We start from the raw sequence: 20773 nt of genomic DNA, 5'->3' as shown, positions 1-20773 counted from the left end.
ACGCTGAGCTTCGCAGCTATTACCTGCTACCAGTCGTAGGGGTGACACTGTCTCTCCTGGCTGGAGCTGAGCCGACCGCTTCCACTCAGCGTTACTGCTGCTGTTGATTAACCGATTTTTTTTTTTTTTTTTTTAAAGAAACAATTCAGAAAGTGACGCATTACTTCTGCCTGTGGACAGAGGGAACAGCTGAAACGTGGGAGTCCAGACTACAGCTGTGTGACTACAGCTTTTTAAAAAAAAAAAAAAACCACCACATATTTTAGTGAATAAAAACTACTGATTCCCTCTGCTGGTGTTATGGACCTTATTTACTTAGCAAGGTTGTGGTGGTGGTGGTTGTAATCACCAGACTATCTGTGAAAGGAACAGTGAGACAAGCAGAAGAAGCCATGACCTCTTCACAGCTGGGGGGTGTTTAAACCACAGCAGTCCCTCGGCCTGACCTCCTTCCTCCGCTCCACCCATACATCTGTATCTTCTCCTCTTCTCTTGGTCATCACTTAGGGTCCTGTCACGCAAAGCAGCCTAACCACCAGAGATGATTGCATCCATCAGGGGAATGGTGTCATTGCTAGAAAATAAATATACACACAGATAAATTAGCTGCAGAAGGGCTTCTGCAGCCATTTGGAAAAGCCTCACACTCTAAACCCCATCAAATGTTTAGGGAGTGTGTGTGGATAATTTCTGAACAGGAAAAAACAGAAAAAAACATTTTTTTTTTCTATGGCGGCCACGCACAGAGACAATGCCATTTAGGTTGGGTGACAGATCCATCAGAGAAAATGATTAGCCAAGACTCCAAGTAACCTGTTTATCAACAAGTCCAGGGTGGCATTTTTATGTATTTCTCTTTTTTTGCCCTAATTCCTTGCCAGGCAGCTATGAACAAGGGCATGCCCATGAACTTGGTGCACCCTGTGTGCAAAATTCATGCAGCGAGGAGAAGGCTGTGTTTGTTAGAGAATTCATTTGCAAAAGCTAATGGGGCTGGCTGGAAGCCTCCCTCTACCTTTCCCCTTTCCTTTTCCCTTTCGGAACAGATGCAGGAAGAGCAACATCTCCCGGAAACATTTATGCTGGCATCACGTGATTCCTTGCACGTCCAAAATAACCTCCCTTACACAAATGCCTGCGATGGGTACATGCCGTTAGAGCATGAGGGACGCCTCCTTGCCTACATGCTGTCTCCCGGCAGCAGTGCAACAAGGCAGCTACCACAAGCATAATCTTATCGTTAATCTGCGGATCAGGGACACATGCAGACGCAGGCTGCTCGAGGAGGAGAGTGCATGTTAGTGGGACCTCACGTAAACAGCTCCACAAAACAGATGTGATGTGCAATGTGCCGGTGGGCCTCAACATGGGAAAATTTCATGTTGCCCCAGGTGGGGCTGGCTTCTGGTCCCATCGTCACTGGACAAGGAAATGTCTGCTGCTTGCCTGGAAATCAGGCTTTAAACCTAGCAGCTACAGAGTGAGAGAACACGGGAATCAGGACTTTCCTCAAGCATTTCTACTGGCATGGTGTACAGGAGTACATCTTTTGACATATCAGCATCTAACCACCTACCTCTCCAGCTGTCCTTCCTGCTCCTGCTGCACTCATCGCTGTACCCTGGAGATGAAGAGGCCTCTAGGAAGAAATGTTGGCACAGGGAACATACACATACATTGGGGTAGAGTAACAAATGCTGAGAGATTTTATTATCTGGCTTTTTGCTCCCCATCTGGTGGTTCCTCCCCTCTCTGCATCTCCTCACTTGCTCTCTTTCCTCATCTGTGCTTTGTCTCCCTCCTCACTGTGTGTCTTTGTCTGTCCCCGTCCCCCCCTGCCCTTGCCCTCCCTTTCCCCTCTCCGCTCTTCTGCCTTCTTCTGAGGTCCCATAGTCTCTTCCTAGTGCTTGGAAAATGAATATAAAAACTGCAATCTCAACAGGAAAAGAAAGCCAACAGTTGCGATACGCAAGTTTTCTTCTTGGGAGCAGTCTGACCAATGAGTCATTCCCAGGGCTTTTGAAATGACAACAGGCATCTTCTCCTGTCTTTGCTGTTGCTGCCGTTGTGTTCCTCACAGCAATGCTCACCAGCCAGTGGAGAATGGGGCCCCCTTATGCTTGGTGCTGCATAAATCATTTTCTTTAGCCTGGGGAAAAAAAGAAAAAAAAAACAACAAAAACTAAAGAAGATGAATGCATGATTCAAGGATTTACTGCTGAGATTGCTTTGGGGGTCTTTTATTCCTCACCCTTTCCTGTTTTTCTCTCCCAGGCTGCCTCTCCTGCTGGCCTAGCCCTTCACCCCACCCCATCACTCTCTCTCATGTCTGGCTGCCCCCATCTGATTTACCTTCCACTTCACTTTGTCCCCTCCTTTGTCCACCCGCATGCTTCTCTCGCTGTCACTTACTCCCTCTCCTGTGTGGCCAGATCCCCTGATTGCCTTCTCCATTCTGCGATACTGGGTAGCTTTTTATCACCTTGCTGGTGGAATCAAGAGATGCAAAATATTCAGTGTGAGGTAGACACTGAATGGTTAAAACTTGGCAAAGTTATAGAAAACTGAAAACAGGCTCTCATAGCAGAAAGTGTCAGGTACCACCAGCTCCAGCTAAATTAAATTCTGTCCCTGTAGTGTGTATGCACAGAGACATTTATATTCATATTTTTAACAGCCTTCTAAACTCTGCAGTTCACTGACAAACCCTTCATGAAGCTATCATTCCTTTTTTAACACCTGAACTTTAAAATGTCACATATAGCATTTAAAAGGACAGGCAAATAACCAAGGAAACATCCTAGCATGCATTTTGCTTCCTCTCCTTATGGTTGATCTAAAGTCCGTGGAAATCAATGGCAGTCTTTCCATCTAGTTCAGCAGAGTTTGCATCCGGTAGGTTGGTTCCTCCTAAAATTTCAGACAAAAAAGACCCCCCCACAAATGTGGTTTTTTGAGTTTCCTTTTACTCATATATCTGGCAAGACTGATGTGCTGTCAAATGATCTTTTCAGTGCTAAATATACACCATTAACTACTAATAAAAAAACAGGCTTTAAAAATTCAGCTCTTTTTGGCATCTGTACAGAGCATTCCACTTGATCTCACAAGATGTATGGTTTGCACTAGGACTGCAGTCACAGTTTTCTTGTTAAAGCTGTCAACCGTTCTAGTGTCTATCTTTACAATGCAATCCAAACCTTGGTTAGGAAAATACGCATTTTTTCTTGAACTATGATATTAAGATCCTTTTCCAGCCCTTTTCTGTATCCACTTGCAGGTTACAGCTCCTGTTAAAACTAGGTTGCAACGTGAAAACAAGGGATGGAAGAGGCTGATCCCTTCTGTTTGAGACACTTCCTCCCAGTGGCAGAGATATGTGGACATTAAATGCTTCCTTAAACATGCTGGGTTTTGGAAAACATGTCATTAGAACCACTTACAAGGCAAAACTTCACTGTCTCATCTTGTTAGAGTTACAAAGGTAACTCCAGGACAGAACATTGCCTTTTGACTCTCTTAAAATCAGCAGAGAAATTTTCCTGAACTTTAGATTATTTGCCATAGCATTGCATTGGTATCCAATCGGACTCATTAGCAGGTGTTTGTTAATGACATGGGAGAGGTGGAATCAAGTTGATCATTGTTTTCTTGTGAAAACTGATCATCTTCTGAAGGCAAATGCCTAGAGCATTTTTGACAAGCCAATGTAAATCTTCAGGCAATATTGCATGAATCAACTTTAATGTAATGACATAAAGCAAAGGGAGAATACGGGTGCGGGATAAACATATGTCTTCTAATGCTTAGGCGCAATGGGGAGCCCCCTTATCGGCTTCCATAATGCGCCTTATTATGCTTAAGTAATGGGTATTAGAAGCCAAGCAGTATGTTACATCTCCTCCTACATGGTACATTCCCATACTGCCTAGATACATATGAATCCTGCATGTCACATGTCATTACATTTTCTGAGACTATATCTCCATCCATGCTAAAAATACACAGAGAGAAAGAGAGAGAACTTGAGTGTAAGCAACAGATACTTCTGCACAGACCCTTGGCAATACCAAAGACTGAGAGATTTATACATGTGTTTATTATTCATCATTGTTTGAAGAAGAGCATTTGTGAAGATAACCGGCCCTAGGGATTTTCATAGCAAGCGCCTGCTAGGTGCTTACACCCATCCATTTCCAACCTGGACACGCTCAAGCGAAGCCCTCTCCACCTGCCTTTTCATCTACGTGGTGGCCTGATTTTTTTCTGAAGTGCTTAGTTACAGAGCCATTCCTATAAAAATAACTCCAGAGCTATCCATAAATACTCTCGCTCAGAAATTCCAAGCAGCGAACAAACCTGTGAAACTCGTGACCTGTGGTGTCCCGCTCTTCTGCTATCGAACTACAGGGACCACAGAGCCCTGAGCTTGCTGTGGGGACGAGCCACCTTCCAGCAGCCTCTGCCCTGCCACTTCTTCTAGAGAGGGTCCCTGCTGCAGGGCCACCTACCAGGAGCACGGGTCGGCCTCCTGGAGTCCACCTTGCAATAGGGATGCAAGGCAGAATTTCTGGACCAGACCCCGCTCCCCTCCCCGCAAATACCAGGGAAATCATTAGTGGCCAAAAACCTCGCTCTAGCGGCTTCATCGCTGGCACTCCGGAGTTGGATTTGGTCTTACGTACGAGAGACAGGGGAGGAGCAGCAGTCCCCTGGTGACATGTGTCAGGCAGGAACATGGCACATGCTCGAAGTACCCCCGTGTCCCGGGCTTTTGCACTTCTGCGTGAACAGCCGAATGGGCAGACCCCTCCTGCTCGGCTGCAGCAGATGGAGCGGTGAGGCAGGCTGCGTGTCTGCGGGGCTGGGCAGCGGAGCTGTGCTCTCGAGCTCCAACTAATGAAGCTGATTTGATGAGCTGATTATTCTTGTGTATTAGTGCATCGCTGACATGGTGCTCCGCACTGTACCAGACACAGAAGGAAGGGTACAACATGGGCCCCCTACCAAGCTTTCCACCTAGGCGAATGGACCAGACGATCCAGAAAGACGGGCTTCTGGAAAACGAGGAGGAGACGAAGTCCCTCTTTGTAACAGAGCACTGCAGCTTTCTGAGCTGGAATGTAGCAGCATTCCTAATTTAGATACTCTGGTTGAATTTTAAGTGGAAGTGAACAAAACATTTGAAAAGCTGTCCCTGTTCTCTCAGCAGGGAGACTTCGAGAATTTTCTGGGTTTGGGGAAGAAATACTGGCACAAAACCAGCCAGAGTTTTCCCAGGTAGAGACGTGATTCCTGGATGCGAGCACAGGTTTTCTAGATGTGATGGATGTAAACAAAGAGGGGTTGGTTATCAGGAGGTGATTCATGATGGGAGGGATAATGATGAATAGGTGTTATGACAACAACTGCTCTGCAGCTGTAGCTCTCTCCTCTGCCACAAACTGCCAAAAACTCACCAGCTTTCTCCTGGGACCTTATAATGACAGTAAACAAGGCTTGACAGTGTCCAACACAGAAGGTACATGACTGTTGACCTCCTCATGGCAGGGGAAAATTGGCTAAATAACATCAAGACATGGAATTGCAGGTACCTGTAGGTCTCTGGGTTTTTGCAGACAGCAAAATATACCCCAGACAACATTATTCCTGGTTTACATAAGCCATTCATTATGTTAAGAATGTTTCTACCTGTGCAGTTTCTCCAATTTTAGCTCAATATTCCTCCTTCAAAATGCAGAAAAGTACCCTCTGGGAGCACAAGGATGGCTTTTTATATATTTTTTGTTCATTTTCACTCCAAATTGAACAAGAGCAAGCCCTGGCAGAATTTTTTTTCAGGCAGAGTGGCGGTTCTGCTCTTGCTGAATCATCTGTGACAATGATTAGGCAAGAACACAAAAATAAACATTCCTTGGCAGCCAGGCTCCAATCTCCCCTACAAGGTATCAAATCCACCATTTAGAGATCAGCCGCAGAGTTTGAAAAATACTGCGCCAGGTCGCTTGGTCTGTGCTTGATACGGAGAACAAGCTCTACCATACACGGAGAAGCTCAGCACAGTCCAGAGGAGAGACCAGGTATACACTGGTGATCAGGTGCTCAAACAGAGCTACTGTGTCGTCTCCGCCATGGTATCTGGATGCACACAGAATAAACAGGAGAGATTTCCTAGCGGGTCCAATGTGAGGCTGAATACCTACAGAGGTCTACTGGAAAGCAGGGCTGACATGATAGTATTGTTCATAATATTTATGTATTCTTATATATTTGAATATCTTTCCAGATTCCTTTGCTTCAAGTGCCTTATTCATGCAAGTCCCACACTTCACCCCGTCCAGGAGGTTTCTGCTCATCAGCTCCTCGGCTCTGTCACTCCTCATTACAACAGTCACCTATGAGAATAGGTAGAGAAACAAAAGGCCAGATGCACAGCTGCACAGATGAGCGGAGCACACTGTAACAAAGGAGAGCAACTCTCTTTGGACATAACTAACATGTGTGAACTTGCTTGACTGTTTGTAATCCCATTTCTTGTTGCCTGTTCTCACAGCTATGCTGAATTTAAACATACAGTGTTTTCCAGCCACAAGTGTTCTCTCTTTCATATAAGGCCTATTGAATCTATACATTGAGGCATTAAGAAGAATGGAGATTCAGGGAGAAGGAGGGATGAAGGGGAAGGAGGAGTGAGGGTTAAGGCAGAGAAGAAGTCAAAGTCACTGAGTTCCTTTCTCAGTTTTACCAGAAATTTTCATGCACACTGCTGCACATGCCAGTTCACCAACATGTGCCTCGACTGGGAAATCTTGTCAAATGGGGACACCAGACAGCCCACACTATGAGATCTTGCTGTATGTCCTTGATGCATGTTTGTGAGTTTTTGAGATCCCACTTAGGCTAGCACCATAGAGAAGCTTTTAACTAACCAGGCAGAAAAGGAAGCGGAGGCTCTAAGATCTGGAAACATCAGTCTGAGGATTCATGCCTGGCAAAGAATGTCAATACTATTGCCAAGCGTATTCTGCTGAACTTTCTGTGAGGTGGCTCTTCTTGTTTCTACACAACAGCAAATATCCCATGAGGTATGAAAGACCACTGCCATATACCTGCCCCGCATTTCCACTGCAAACCAAAGTACTCATTGATTGAAAGTTCAGAGAAGTCGTGGGATGGTACAAGGAGTGGTGAGTTCAAGGACAACCAAGAGTGAGGGGGAATTCCAGTTTCCTGTGCTATTCTCAATCAATTCTACAGCCGTTGTAGATCCAGTGGCTTTATATCTGGAAAGTTGTGTTGCACAGAAAGGCTGAGTTTCCCACCCAGATCTACAAACCAGAATCTCGTTCACAGCAAAGAATCACTGGACATCCCCTCCCTACCTTGTGCCTTGGAAAGCTGCAATGAGGAGATGCTCGGGCAGGAGATGACATCTGCTGTCCAGGGCTCCCTCTGCTCCGTAGTGGGATGGGATCGGGTTGGGCATGCAGCTGGTCTGCACAACTTCATGGTGCAGGCCTTTCTGGCTCTCTTTTCTCCAGAAGCAGAAGTCTGGATTACGCAGACAGTCCTCTGGCTCAAGAGTTCTGCTGCCAGTCCTGAGCTATCAGCGCAGCACAGGAGCTGTACAGGGGAGCCACAGAGGCAGAGCACACCTCTCCTGCAGAGCCACGGTCACCACCTGCCTGCGAGCCGCTCCAGGAGCTCCTGCTCCACTCAGCTTCCTGCTATGTATTTTGTGATTGTCAGTCTCATGAAGATTTTGATAAGAAGCTTCCCGAGCCAGGGAAGTTGGCTGCCTGCTCCATATCTGTGCTGTTGTGACAGTGTAGGACCCCACATTTCAAGGTTGGACAGAAAGTGATAGATAGCTCCGGAAGAGGCTCTTGACTGAGGTTTATTGAACTGTCTTATTAAATTGCTGCTCTCCAGTCTATCTCTCCATTGACTACATAGGTTACCTAAGGTATGTCTCAGGGAGGTGTCTCAGATCTCCTCCCAAAGCTTTGGCAAGATAAACCCAGGCCTGAATGTGCAACGACCTCCGCAGTGTTAATAAGCTGGGTGCGCTGTGCCTGTCTCTTTGCGCTTTCAGCTGTGCATTTCTGTTTGCCATGCATCCCTCTTCCCCTCCTTCTTCCTCTCTAGCTCCCTTTTTTCCCACCTCTTTTTTCAGGGATGAGTACATAACTCCCCATCTTTTTATAAAGGGGTTATACAACACCTAGAACAGCACCCAGACATGCAATGCTCTGCTCCATGCTGGAGACCTCTCAGTGCTCCTGCAGTCCCTTAAATCTGACCATCCAGAAGCACCTGCTACCAACAGCTCGCTCTGAGTCAGCTTCCTCTACCACCATGTGCATGCAGACTAAACATATTTTTCTGCACAGGCCATTGAGAATAACATGAGTGCTTATTTTCTGAGCCATGCTATAGCTGTCTTCTTGGTGAAACATAGAAAAAAAAAAAAAAACAAAACCACAATCATGCTCACTTTATATGACTACTGAAGGAATGCTTAATGGATAAATTAGGCATTTCTTGGCTGTGAAGGTGGCACCTTTCAGTGACATCCCATGATGAAAGCTTTGGGAGTGATGACCTGATATGGTGGCACATTAATGTGAACAGCCTCCCTCAGCTACACATTTTATGACAGGATCTCAAGAGTGAAAGATTAAGAATATATTAGTTGCCAACTGCTTTTCAGATGAGTTTCTTCATAGAATAAGACTTAAAGGCAAGCTGGTAGGGTGCTGTGAAATCTACAGATATTTATGAAACAGTGACCAAACCTAAAAGGCTGTGTTCTTTGAACGTGACTTGGTAATTTTCTAGCGGAGTTACAAAACAGAAAAGATCTGCATTTGGATTATTGTTTTGAAGACTTGTTGCTTACCTAGATCTTGAGCCAAACTGTTTCTGACGTGGAATTTGGGTGGGAGAAAATTCTCCTACACCCTGTTTGTGCTCCCTATGCCCTGTACTAGAGGTGAGGTGTTGGTGAGAGTTGCCAAGAAAGTGAGTGGCAGATTTTGGGGGTGGAGAGGCAGAAACCTAAGCCAGGACACCTGGGAGATGCTCTGATCCAGCACATGCATGTCCCCAGCAGGGTGAATCAACATATCAGGAACATACGTGCTCCTCGTCTTTCCCTCCTCTTCTTCATTGCTCCAAAACCCAAGTTGTGTCTTAAGGGTGCAACCAAGTCCTAGAAAAGTTTACTTTGACACCATAATTCTGAATGTTGAGGTTTTTTCTAGGAAAGGAGGGTAAACGCAATGGAGCATGAAGGCTACTACAGCTTAAGCAGAAGCTTGAGTAAGAGAAGATTAATGCTGGAGAGCTGGCTAAGAAGGGGCCAGAGTAAATAATTTCTCTTCTTCAGAAAATTAAGCGTATGCAAGGAGTAGCAGACAGTGACTATGGGAAAACCTGTCAGAACAAAGTAGCAGTCTTCCATTCTCTCCTACCTACAGACGCAGCCAAACGCACAAGAATGGGGTTGGGGGTTGTTCATAAATAGTCTGGCTGCTGTTTGTCAGAGGCAACAGTTGAAATGTCCGTGCACAATTGCTACTTTAGCATGTGCTAAAAATGACAATGGCATCCAGTCGCAATGGCCCCGCTGAGAACTGTCGTTCCAAGTCACAGTTATAAAACTACTGGTGGGTGGTCTTCATCTCCGCTTGTCCTCATTATCATTTCATTGTGTTTCTGTGGCCCACTGCACCATGGCACTCCCTGCATTTTAAAGCATTTCATTGATGGGGCAGTTTGACATTCATATTTATATGTCCTTGTTGTATTGCAGTGGTTTCTCCTATTCTTGGGATCCAAGCCTTTTGTGAAATGGTGCGAGGAAGATGTGTATTCAAATCTTGGCCCCGTGAATTGGGTATTGTCAGGAAATACAGAAAGTATTGAGGATTTAAACATCCTGGACCCTATCTTGCTGCTGCAGAACGTAACGCAAGGGTTTTTCTTGCCAGGGACTGAAAGCAAAGCTGTGGAAGAGGTCAGATGGGCAGCACGTACCTGGGGTTCAAGAGCAAACTTACTGGGTTACAATGGTAAAAGGAAGCAGTCTGCTCTCCATCCTCCTCTGCCAGCAGCAGACAGCAAAGCTCCTGTTGACTCCAAAACCAGAAAGTCCAAACCCTAATAATATCTCTTTTATTTCCTAATTCTTGTTTAACATGCAAGTCAAAAGCTAAGCAAAGCCTATATGCAGCTCGGTGACTGGGCAAAGCTTGAGCTGTAAAAGCAAAATGTTTGCCAAACCTGTGGAAAATAAAAACAAGACACAGCTTACACAGTAGAAAAGGGAAATCTAAAAAAAACTATTGAAACCTGAAGATTTACTTCAATTGTTTTACTTGCACTCTTGGCTGATGGTTCCTCTGCTTCAGGAACCGGAGCCAGAGCAGAGGATTTGTCCCCTACCTCCATTCCTCGGTCAGGACGGACGGGGGGCACAGCGGAGACTCGATGCATGCAGGGCTGCCTTGCCCTAGCTGGAAAGCAGAGTAAAATGGGCAGACATAGGAGGCACGTAGGGTTTCTGCCATTTTGCGGGGCCAACATGTACATAGCTGGCTTGCTGTGCGGCAAATACCCTGGTTCTGCATACATCGGGCTGCACTACATGGCTCTTCCAACTTTCCAAGTTTTGCTTGTTCCAGGCACATAAAGGAGCAGCTGCTGCTCATGTGTGCATGCGTTGTTGCCCAGTGAGGAGTTGAGGATGTGTCTTGGCAAATGGCAAGAGCCTTAAGTTTGCAGGTAAAATGCCACAGAAGGGAAATGAAAAGATAGGCCCAACTGAAAATGTAAGAAGGTGTTTGTTTAAATGTTCTACGGATGACTGTTCAAAGCAGTGCAAAGCAGGGCTTGCAAATCAAACTAAAGAATGAATGAAATATCTGACATGGGCTTTCTCCAAATTTTCCTTAAAAAAATTACCTGTGGACAAGAGGTCAAGGGGCAGCTTTTAGCCCAAAGACTAATCTTCTCCAGAAGTGCCCCTTCCCAGAGTACAGCTTTTAAACCTGACCGCCTTCTCAAACCGTTAGTGAGAATGCCAAAACTTTTAGAAGAACCTTAGCCCCTTCTTCACCCAGAGAACAGGACCATGCAAGAAGGAGATGTGCAGGCATCTCGCGTTGATCTTCCAACATGCCTCAGTCCTGATCTGCGAGCTTTCAGAGCAGGATTCATCCCCTGTGCTCATTCAGTCCTTGGCCTCAGCTGTTGGTGCCAAAAACGAGAGCAATGAGAGCCAAGTGGGATGACAGCTTTTGTACTGTGCTCCTTGGCCCACTAGAAACTGAACAGTGAGACAGCAATAAAGATGCCTTTCTGAACCATTGTGCCTAGATCCACAGCAAACCACCCTCAGCAATAACTGAATCCTGTACTTTTATTCTTATATAGCAATGACCTGAGATGGAAGAGTTGGCTTTGGACACACAGAGTGGGCCAGTACGCATCTCTGTGGAGCATCTCTGTCCTGCTCTAAAGTCAGGGCAGAAGATCCCTGCCTAGCCCTCCTCTGTGAGACAGGAGTCATGCACAACAGAGCTAGCAATAGTAATACTATTTATTTAAATATTATTTGCCACGGTTGTAGCACTTCTGTTGGTGAATGATTGATGGACCAGCTGGAACTGCATTGAGCATATTCGTGAAGTTTTTGGTATATTTTTGCTTTTGGCTGTCAATGGTTTAGACTCATGATTTTCATCTTGTGCCTTATTTATGAGCTGTTTGAATTGACAGTTTCCTATTTGCCATTCACCCCTCATAGTATTGAGCTGATCACCTAAACCACACAGTACCCCTTCTGTTTCCCTCTGGGTAGGTGAAACTTGTCAAAGAGAACAGTAAACAAGGAAATACACCGTGAACACATAAACATTCGTGGGTTTTGTGTGAATAAGGACATTACAAAGAGCAGCCAACCACTCCAACAATAGTCAACCTTCACTTCCCTAAGGATATATCCAGAAGACACAGCATGGAATGAGAATTCAAATGGAATTTAAACAAATATTCACCAGTCCTGTTTTTCAGCACTTAACCTGCTCTGTTATTTGGACCCTCAGTCTTTGGTCATGTTGGAGTCTTTCTTGGAGATAATATTAGCTTGTATTTTTAATGCTAGCATGTGATTTCCTGATGAATTCTCTTACTACTCATGCAGGAGAGGGGAGAGGTTCACATTAAGGAGCCTAACTGGTTATTTGGTTATTATTTTGATCTGTAATGTGTGCTCTTACCAACCTAAAAAAGAAATTAACTTTAGACAAGGTTCTGACCTACATGCAAAAATAAGACCTGACATTTGAAATTTATTAAGCGCTTTAATTTAAAAGGCAAGTAATTTCATCAAATGCACGTAGCTTCCTCCCATACTTGGAGCTGCATGGGTGTTCAAGTCTTTCACCAAACTAGGAGCATCACTCCTTTTAAATGTTGTCCTGGGGAAGTGATTCACCTTTGTCGTGGTTTAACCCCAGCCAGCAACTAAGCACTACACAGCCACTTCCCCTCCCCAAATAACCTGCAAAAGAGAATCTGTAACAATTTTGTTGTGATTTAACTTTTTTCCCTACCTTGCTACAAGAAAAGGGGGGGGGCGGGGGGGGGGAGGCAAAGAAATGTGCCAGCCATTAGACCTACATATTTGACATCCTGCCTTGATTCATTTAAGAAAGACTGCAAGAACATAAGATTGTAAGAAAGATTGTTACAAAGGATTGCAAAAAGATGACTCTTGGAAGATATTGCACAAGAAAGATTGTTATAAATCATGTGCAGAGACTGTCTATAGACTGCAGGGAAACATGGAAAGGAAAGAAACCTTTTTCCTAAATACAGAAAAGACAGGTTTAAAAAAGGAAGCGAGGGACACCAGAACACTGCTGCTTTGAATGTTGCATTATGTTTAGTTGGATTTCGTGTAACAGTATGTGTCACTGACGTGACTCCTTCAGCATATAGAGAGGGATAAAATTTTGTGGGGTGGTATTTTACATTTCATATAGCAAAGAGAAAAATAGAAATACCCTTTCGAAAAAGTCTTGTTGGGTTTTTTTACTTTAATTTTCTTTTGTCATTATCGGTACTGGAACTTCTGCCTGTGGATCCTGTTGTAATTAGGAGAGGTTTTGCTGTGCATTGTCCTCAGTGCCTGGCTGGCTGCTCGGAGGCTGCTCTGCTCACTTAGAAGCACTCAGCAGGGAAGCAGGGTCATGTTGGGAATCAGCACAGACAGCTGTGACCCAGCGTTGCCCAGTATCCAGCATGACCAAGAGGACCCAATTGTAGGCGGGGGAAGTGCCCTGGTCCCCCAGCACCATCACCTATATTACCGTATGCACACTCTGATAGGGTGCCAACAAGCTCCTCACGCTCCCTTGCTCCTTCCAGCCCCATCCCACCCACTTCTCCCGGATGCCAGGTTCTCGCACCTCCCCTGGCTCAGCGGGAAGGTTGCTTCCCCAAAAATGAAGCTACTCCAAAGGCACCCATCCCAAGATGACTGAAAGCAGCCGTTCCTGGGCTGGCCAGGCATGCGGAGGTGCAGGCACTGGCGTCCGGGGTCCGGAAAGGTTCCTTCCAAAATAGTAGGAGTCACATCGTGTTTTGAAGGCTTAATTTGGTAATTGGGCAGCCCCCCCCGCCATCTGTGCTAGGCGGTATCCGCACACGCTGGCTGGGCAGAGGCACTTGGCTCCCCCCTGACAACAGCCTGACACCTCCGATTAGGGAGCACAGCCTCCCTGCGCCCCGCTCTCCCCCCATCCTCTCTGGGGGAGGCAGCTCCTGCCAGGGGGGGGGTCTTTGGGTGCCCAAATCCGGGCAGAAGGGTGGCCGAACTGGGTCTGACCAGCAACACCTGTAGGAGCTGAAAGCAGGTGCCGAAGCAGGAGACAGGTACAGCGCCTTCCCGCTGCACCCTCCCAGCCTTCGGGGTTCTGCGGGTCGGAGAGGCAGGAAGGCTGTGGTCACAGCCACAGCTCCCTCCGTGTCCACCGAGTCTCTGAATTTGAAGCTTTTCTTCCAGGCCTAGGCACTGTTCTTGTAAGTGGCTCCAAAACTGTATTGAACCTCAGCGTCCAGAAACATCAGCGAGAAGCATTTTTTTTGTCATGCAGATGTTTTTGGACAGATGCTCAAATGTTAGACTTCAAAATGATCCCCCTCGAAGGAAGGGAAAGTGAGCGTGGGAATGCCTAGGTGGTCTGAAAAAACCTCCGGTGCTGTTTTGATATCAGCGGCAGCATTGCATTTCATTCTGGGAGGAATATTCATGGCTAAGCTCTAAGCCTCTGATTTATAATGGAAATACTGATAGATCCAGATCCATTTGCAGATGCTATTATAATGTTTCATCCTGGGGAGGGGAGGGGGAAGGCAAACAGCCTCCTTCCCTTTTCATTTTAAATATCGGTACACTCTGATATTGGTTTCATGAAGCATTTGGATGGGTCCTTATTCACAAATGAATAAAAATGAGTAAAGTCCTCAGAATCAAAGGTAAGCCAAAACTGGCACCCATAAGCACAAGGCAACCCAGAGAGCCCATCTGCAGCCAAACCATGCAGCAGACCCAGACACAGCTTAAAGGCTGGCAACAAGACCGCCTGCAGAATCTGCCAAGGAGCCAGATGCTGTTGCTTCCCAAGCTTGGCATGAGGGTTCCTGATTGCCATCCAACAAAGAGGAAAAAGAGGAATGATATAATGTGGTGGGATAAAACACATCCCACCTCAACCTCCTTTATTGCTCATTGAAAAAAAATCGTGGAAGATACTATTGGAAATGTATCATTGTTTTCAGAAATACATACATTAGCCACAACAATGGCCTTGCCAAATGGGAAAAGTAGGAGCTATTTAAATGTATGTGCCATTTTAAAAAAAAAAAAATTAAATCTTCATATGCTGTGTTTTGGGTATGGATGTCTTTGTGTCTTTTGTTAACTGTTACAGTGATAACCACTAAAATGAATACAAGTGTGGCAAAAAGCTTCCAGTTTTTTACAGTAATATTTCAAAATCCCCTGTCTCGGCACAGCTGTCTAGATCAGATAGATCACAATGATGGCTACCGAATGTAAAGAAGCCAGGTTTGTAAAACAAGGTGCAGAGAAATAAAAAAGGAAACTGTAAATGAAGACATGTGCCGAGAAAGACATTACAAAACAAAAAAATATATCAAGGCATTAAACAGGTAAGGGCTCTGCTTTTTGCACAGTTGCACAACTCTGTGCTGATGTAGCTCGATTTCATTGGCATCACACCTGAGGGAAACTGGAGTAACACCGTGAAGGATTTGGCCCAGACAATATAAAAAGAAGTCGTGGGACTGTGCACCTGAGGATATATAAAGAAGCCATGAGGGCACCATCATGTATGGCAGTGGAAAGGATGAAGCAAAATAAATAGGAAAATATACATAAAATAATATGCTGCAGGTAGGTAAAGAAATAGGAAGCAGTAAAAAAGTCATATAAAAGAAGAAATAAGAAAATAGTGGTAGAGTTACCTGAACAATAACAGCTGTTATCATTACTTTTATCATCATCATCATCATCATCATCATATCATATTTTGGAAAGTACCGGGTGCTTCCATAAATGATATTTCAGGGCAGCTCAAACATATTTGCAAATTCAAGTCAATTTTGCCAGAGACTTTCAGCTGAAAGAAATACATCAGAACATGGTAGACAAACCAGTCCCAAAATTTCCATTGCTAGCTGTTTCAGCATAGTCAAAAGATTCAGGCACCTGTTAAAAAGGGGAAGGCTTCCTATAAAATCGAGGGCAAGGGATCCCCTTCTATTCAGTAGCACAGTGGTTAGAGCAGTCGCTGAAGACAAGGAGACTCGGCTTCTATTAAACCTGTAGTCCTGTGTCCAGGGTGTTGTCTGAACAGGGCTGTGGTGCGTCTTCACATCTCTTCTGGGCACAGGAGAATGTTGAATATTAAACCTGAGCCCTCCACGTTAACAAAACTGCTCTGGCTGCTGCGATACTGGCTCCCAGGAGCACTTCTCTCCTGTTCTGTCAACCCAGCTTTTACATCCCTTGGCTTTCATCAATATTTTTTATTGTAATTATTTTGTTGCAATTGTTTTGGCTGAGGAAGATGTTTCATTTTCTCCACCTGAATCAAATGACTTTTAGATTTCCTTTTTAATTCTTGTCTGGTTTTGGTCAGTCTAACTCTTTTTAATTCTTTATCAAATCCAATTATTCATACTTTCAATATACACATTCAACAACCTAATTAGTTGCACGGTCCTTCTTACAACATTTTCAACAGGTTAAGCTGAAAATACGTGGTGAAATATGAGGTATGGAAATACGTTTATTGTAAAGAAAGAATATAAAATAGAAGCATATTGTAAAGTGTTGCATACTAAAAGATATAAGGTTGCTCTTGGTGGACCTCTTTAAGTTTCAAATACATATTTATTTTTACAGACCACTATATGTGATAAATTCATTGTATGTGTAAAATCCCCACTGTTAAGAATTTCAGTGACAACCACATTTATGCACTGGGAAGCGAAGAAATGTGACACCATGAGAAGGTGTATCTCAAACGGTTTCTCGCACCTTTGCAAGCCACCGGGAGACGTTTCCCTTTCTGGACCTGGACATTTAAGACTAGTAATAAGGAAGGCTTCAGTTTGAAGGGTTGCTATGTGTTTTTATAGCTGACCACTCCAGAGTATGTAGCCTACGTTATAATACATTTGTTTCTTGCTAAATATAACTCTCTTCTTAGGGGACAACATTGCCTACTGCAGCAATATCATAGGATGATATCGAATGAATTACAGTATTGCAGAAAACACAGGCACTAATGAGCACTGAAGACTCTAAGCAGGATTGCCCAAGATTTTCTATTCTAAAATCTTGCTTTGTTATGTCCCAACTTGGCTGAACATTCACCACTTGAGGTAAAATTTTCCGTGATGCTTGGCTGTCTCAGGCTGATAATTACAGTTCTTGTTTTGCTAAGTTTTAGGAAAAAAAAGCTCCTTCCTTAAATAGGGCCCTTCTCTCATGTGAAATGAGTTCTTGCATTAATTGACTGGCTTCGGACTTCTGTTCTTTGATGGCAGGAGTAGGAAAAAAACGTCCGCGCTCTGAGATTTGATAACAATACGGCGTATCCGCAGAACGCCGCCCCGTCTGACCGTGTCACAGCTTGGAAGGAACCAGGTTGGTTGTGTCCGGCAGAGGTGGGCTGGAGGCAAGCGCCGAAATCCTCTGGGCAGACCTGAGCCGACACGGCTGCGGGGTGGTGCGCCCGCGTCCCGCTCCCCGCGTCCCGCTCCCCGCGTCCCGCTCCCTCGCCCTTGCTGCCCCCGTAACGCCCTCCCCGTTTCCCGCTTCGGGGAGCGGGAGCCGCCTGCCCGCGCCCCGGCACTACGCTGCAATCACAGGCCCTCTCCTTGCTGGGGGTGTCGAGGCCGCGCGGTCAAGCAGCGGCTGTCCCGGCGCCATCACTCGTGCTCCTCCAGCGGCCTCCGTCCCTGCGCGGGGGGCGCGGCGAGCGGCCTCGCTGCCGCCCCGAGCGGCGGCCCGGGGCGTCGGGGAACACGCCGTCCCGTCTCCCGGGCCGGGAGGAGGTTGCGGCGGGGGGGGGGGGGGGGCGGCACGGACCCCGGGCGCCGTCCCCGGCCCTCCCTGGGACGGGCGGCTGCTTCGGCAGAGCCAGCGTGCCGGGTGCCGGCGCAGGTCCCCGGGCCGAGGCCTTCTCGGCCGTCGGGGCGTCTCCGGCCGGTGGAGCACCTGGAGAGCTGGCGCCCGCCGGCAGCAGCTGCGGCAGAGGGGGCTGGCAGGCCGCAGGCTGGGCGGCGAGCGGCAGGGGGGCACCCCGAGGGGCCCCGTCCCCGCTAGCAGAGGGGGAAGCAGGCTCCGCGTTATTAACGGCTTCCCTGGAAGCCGAGCTGGGGCCGGGGCCAGGGCAGGCAGGCAGCCGGCCCAGCATCCCGGGAGGCTTCCTCGGCTCTCTTCGCCCACCTCTTTTGCTCCATCCAGCGGTGACGAGCCACCTTGGGGCCTCCAGGCCTGGAGGACGAGGCCGCGGGGCTCAGGGCACCTCAGCCGGGGGGGGGCCTGGCTTTCCCGCAGCCCTGGAAGAGGACGCCCTCGCCTGCCGTCCCCTGCTCCGGCTGCCCCCCAGGGGACCCGGGAGCGCACGGAGCCCCGCTGTGCAGCCGTCGTCCCCACGGAGAGCGGCCGGCTCGGCGCTCCAGCACCTCTCCGGCCGCCAGGCGCCATCGCTGCCTTATCGCCCCGGCCGCCGGGGAAGCAGCGGCAGCGGGGGACCCTCGCCCTCGGCCGCCAGCGGTGCTCTGTGGCCGGCCAGCTCCTGTCCGAGTCCTCCGTGGGGTGGGGGCGGTGGGGAAGGGGTGGCGGATTCCCCCTTGGCTTCTGGGAAGAGGCAGAGCAACGGGGGCCGAGGCCGGGAGCGGCCCCTTCTCTTCAGCCTGAGCCCAGGGGAGCGTTGGCTGCTGGAGCGAGCCCTCAGCCCCAGGTTTCCAGCCGTACGCGAGGCGAAGGCAGCATGAAGGGTCCCCCAGCTGCAGCCAGAGCAGCTCCTCAGGTGCTCGTCACCAAGGGCAGCATTTGGCTCCCTGTGATTTGTTGGCGATTTTCTTTTTTTTTTTTTTCTTTTTTCGTCATCGTCTTTTTTTCCTTCTTTTTTTGCCTTTGACATTCATGTCTAGTTTGTCAACGCTAAAACCAGAAAACCTGCATTCTCACAATAATTTATGTGTTGCCTGAAAGAAATGTGCATTGTCTCAGCAGCAGGGACCCAGCAGTGAAGAGTGAGAACCTTCAACACCCCTCCCCACCTCCCCCCCCACTCTGTCCTCTCTTACCTGGGGCGTTTCGATGCCACAGGATAAAAATAAATAAAAGCAAGTACTTCCACTTCCTCGGAGCGGAGCTGATACGGCAGTAGCTCACTGGATGAGAGCAGCTCAGACCTGAAACGCTTTCTTCTCTGTTGGGATCACAGCTTGAGCGTAGGCTTGTTGTGTCGGAATGGGCCTACTGTACCCAAACATCTGAGCTTTCTCCAGCTCCTAGAGGAACATTTTATACTCATTATACATGCAGCAGAATTTCAAAATATGTCCCTGGGACCAGAATGCAGGAGGAGGACATTAAAGGTTAGGAGGTAGTAGGGGAAAAAGCAAAAAGAATGAGTAATCTGGAGTTGCCTGATAACCCTTCGAGGCTTAGCCAAAATTAACCGTATTGAGCTGTCGTGAAAGGGGGAGATGTGCTACTTGACGTATTGTTAACAAAGAGAGGATTTTATTGCTTTAGGTACCTTTTAGAAGTAAAAAGCAAAGGATCAGCTCCACATCCCAGGTTTCAAAATGTTATGATCTAAGCGCAGAATTCATCACTGCCACCACTAAGAGATCATACATCCTGGAGTGTCATGAGCCATCCGTGATTTGTGTCATTGCAGAGGATGATAAATCACTGCTAAAGACATAACAAGCGGCATCATCGCTGCAACACAATAGATCATGATGCATCAAGATCTTTGCTAAAATATTATTTACAGTTAGCAGGGGCTTGGAATGGCAAAGCAGAAGCTGATATTAATCTTTCCTGCATTGTGCCTTTGTGCACACTAAGGGCCCTGCCCTGGGAAAAATGGGATCTGTAACGTTCACTGATGCAATAACCACTGGTTGTATACACTGGAGCTGAGAGGTATTAAGTATATATATGTATTTATGGAGAAAAGGAGCAATGGCAAGAGCAAATGAAGTCCCATTCTTCAGAGTGTTGAGAACTTGGTGATTACGCTGTTCAGAGCCCATCTGTAAATGCAGACATGTAAAGGTCTCTGTTCAGCAATGCTGGGGAGAGAATTCAGTCATAAAGCGTGAGGGGAAAAGGGACTTACTGGTTTTCAAAGAAGCTCCAAAGGTCTGGAAAATTCTTAGGAGTTCTTCCAGCTCTCCCCCTATATAGCGCGTGCAAAGACTTAGACAAATTAAGCTTTACTCCCAGAACTACCTTGGGAATCACTTTAAGAGAGGTGCTAAATTAAAAACAACACTGCTGACATAATTAATGTTTTGGGGGGGTTGCCTTAAAAATAAAATTATCCAAAAAACCCATACCCCCCAAAACCCAAAAAACGCCCAAACCCAGACAATTCAGACTTCTGAAAACTGCTACCAGTTATTTTTATAGGAGACTCTGGAAACAGACTCTCACTCTGTCAATCCAGACAAGTGTTTCTGAGGCACTGGGGACTGTGAGTTATTTCTCTTTCTTATGCAGGACATTGCTGATTTAGGTCACATCAACAGGACTAACAGTTCCATTTAAAGAAATGCTGAGATGAGTAGAAAGTTTTTTTTTAAAAAAAGACTTCCTGCTGGAAGGAAATCTGCATTTCCAAGCTGCTGATGACCTTTTTGACAACAAAAACCCGTAATGCTTTACAAGAATCTGCCCAGCTCCAGCCTTACCCTGTCAGTGCAGGAATATCATCCACCTCCTGCCATCCTAAAGACAAAAGACACCAAGTAAAGTGCCTTTCAGTTTTATATCAGTTACTCATCCTGTGTTTGCTTCATGATGTGAAGCTGAACCCTCCCACAGACTTTAATTGAGTTAAATCATTGCCAGAACCTTTTAGGCTCCCTCTCATGTACCCTTCAATGCGTGCATCTCTGATGAGGCATGTGAGCGGGGATGCGC

The 20773-nt window shown here is 46.7% G+C and overlaps 1 long non-coding RNA gene across 1 annotated transcript; it reads right to left on the bottom strand.

The window, feature by feature from the left end:
* Positions 1-293: 293 nt before the first annotated feature.
* Positions 294-19116, bottom strand: LOC138688644 (uncharacterized). Its single transcript, XR_011327526.1, has 5 exons — positions 18919-19116; positions 15559-15713; positions 2091-2149; positions 1577-1639; positions 294-574 (listed from the first exon to the last, which is right to left on the bottom strand). It is a non-coding gene; the product is annotated as an uncharacterized lncRNA (long non-coding RNA).
* Positions 19117-20773: the final 1657 nt, after the last annotated feature.

Source organism: Haliaeetus albicilla, chromosome 13, assembly GCF_947461875.1.
Source record: "Haliaeetus albicilla chromosome 13, bHalAlb1.1, whole genome shotgun sequence".
In the NCBI taxonomy this organism is placed as follows: domain Eukaryota; kingdom Metazoa; phylum Chordata; class Aves; order Accipitriformes; family Accipitridae; genus Haliaeetus; species Haliaeetus albicilla.
The sequence above is the reverse complement of the archived record's forward strand: the minus strand, read 5'-3'. Positions and strand labels throughout refer to the sequence as shown.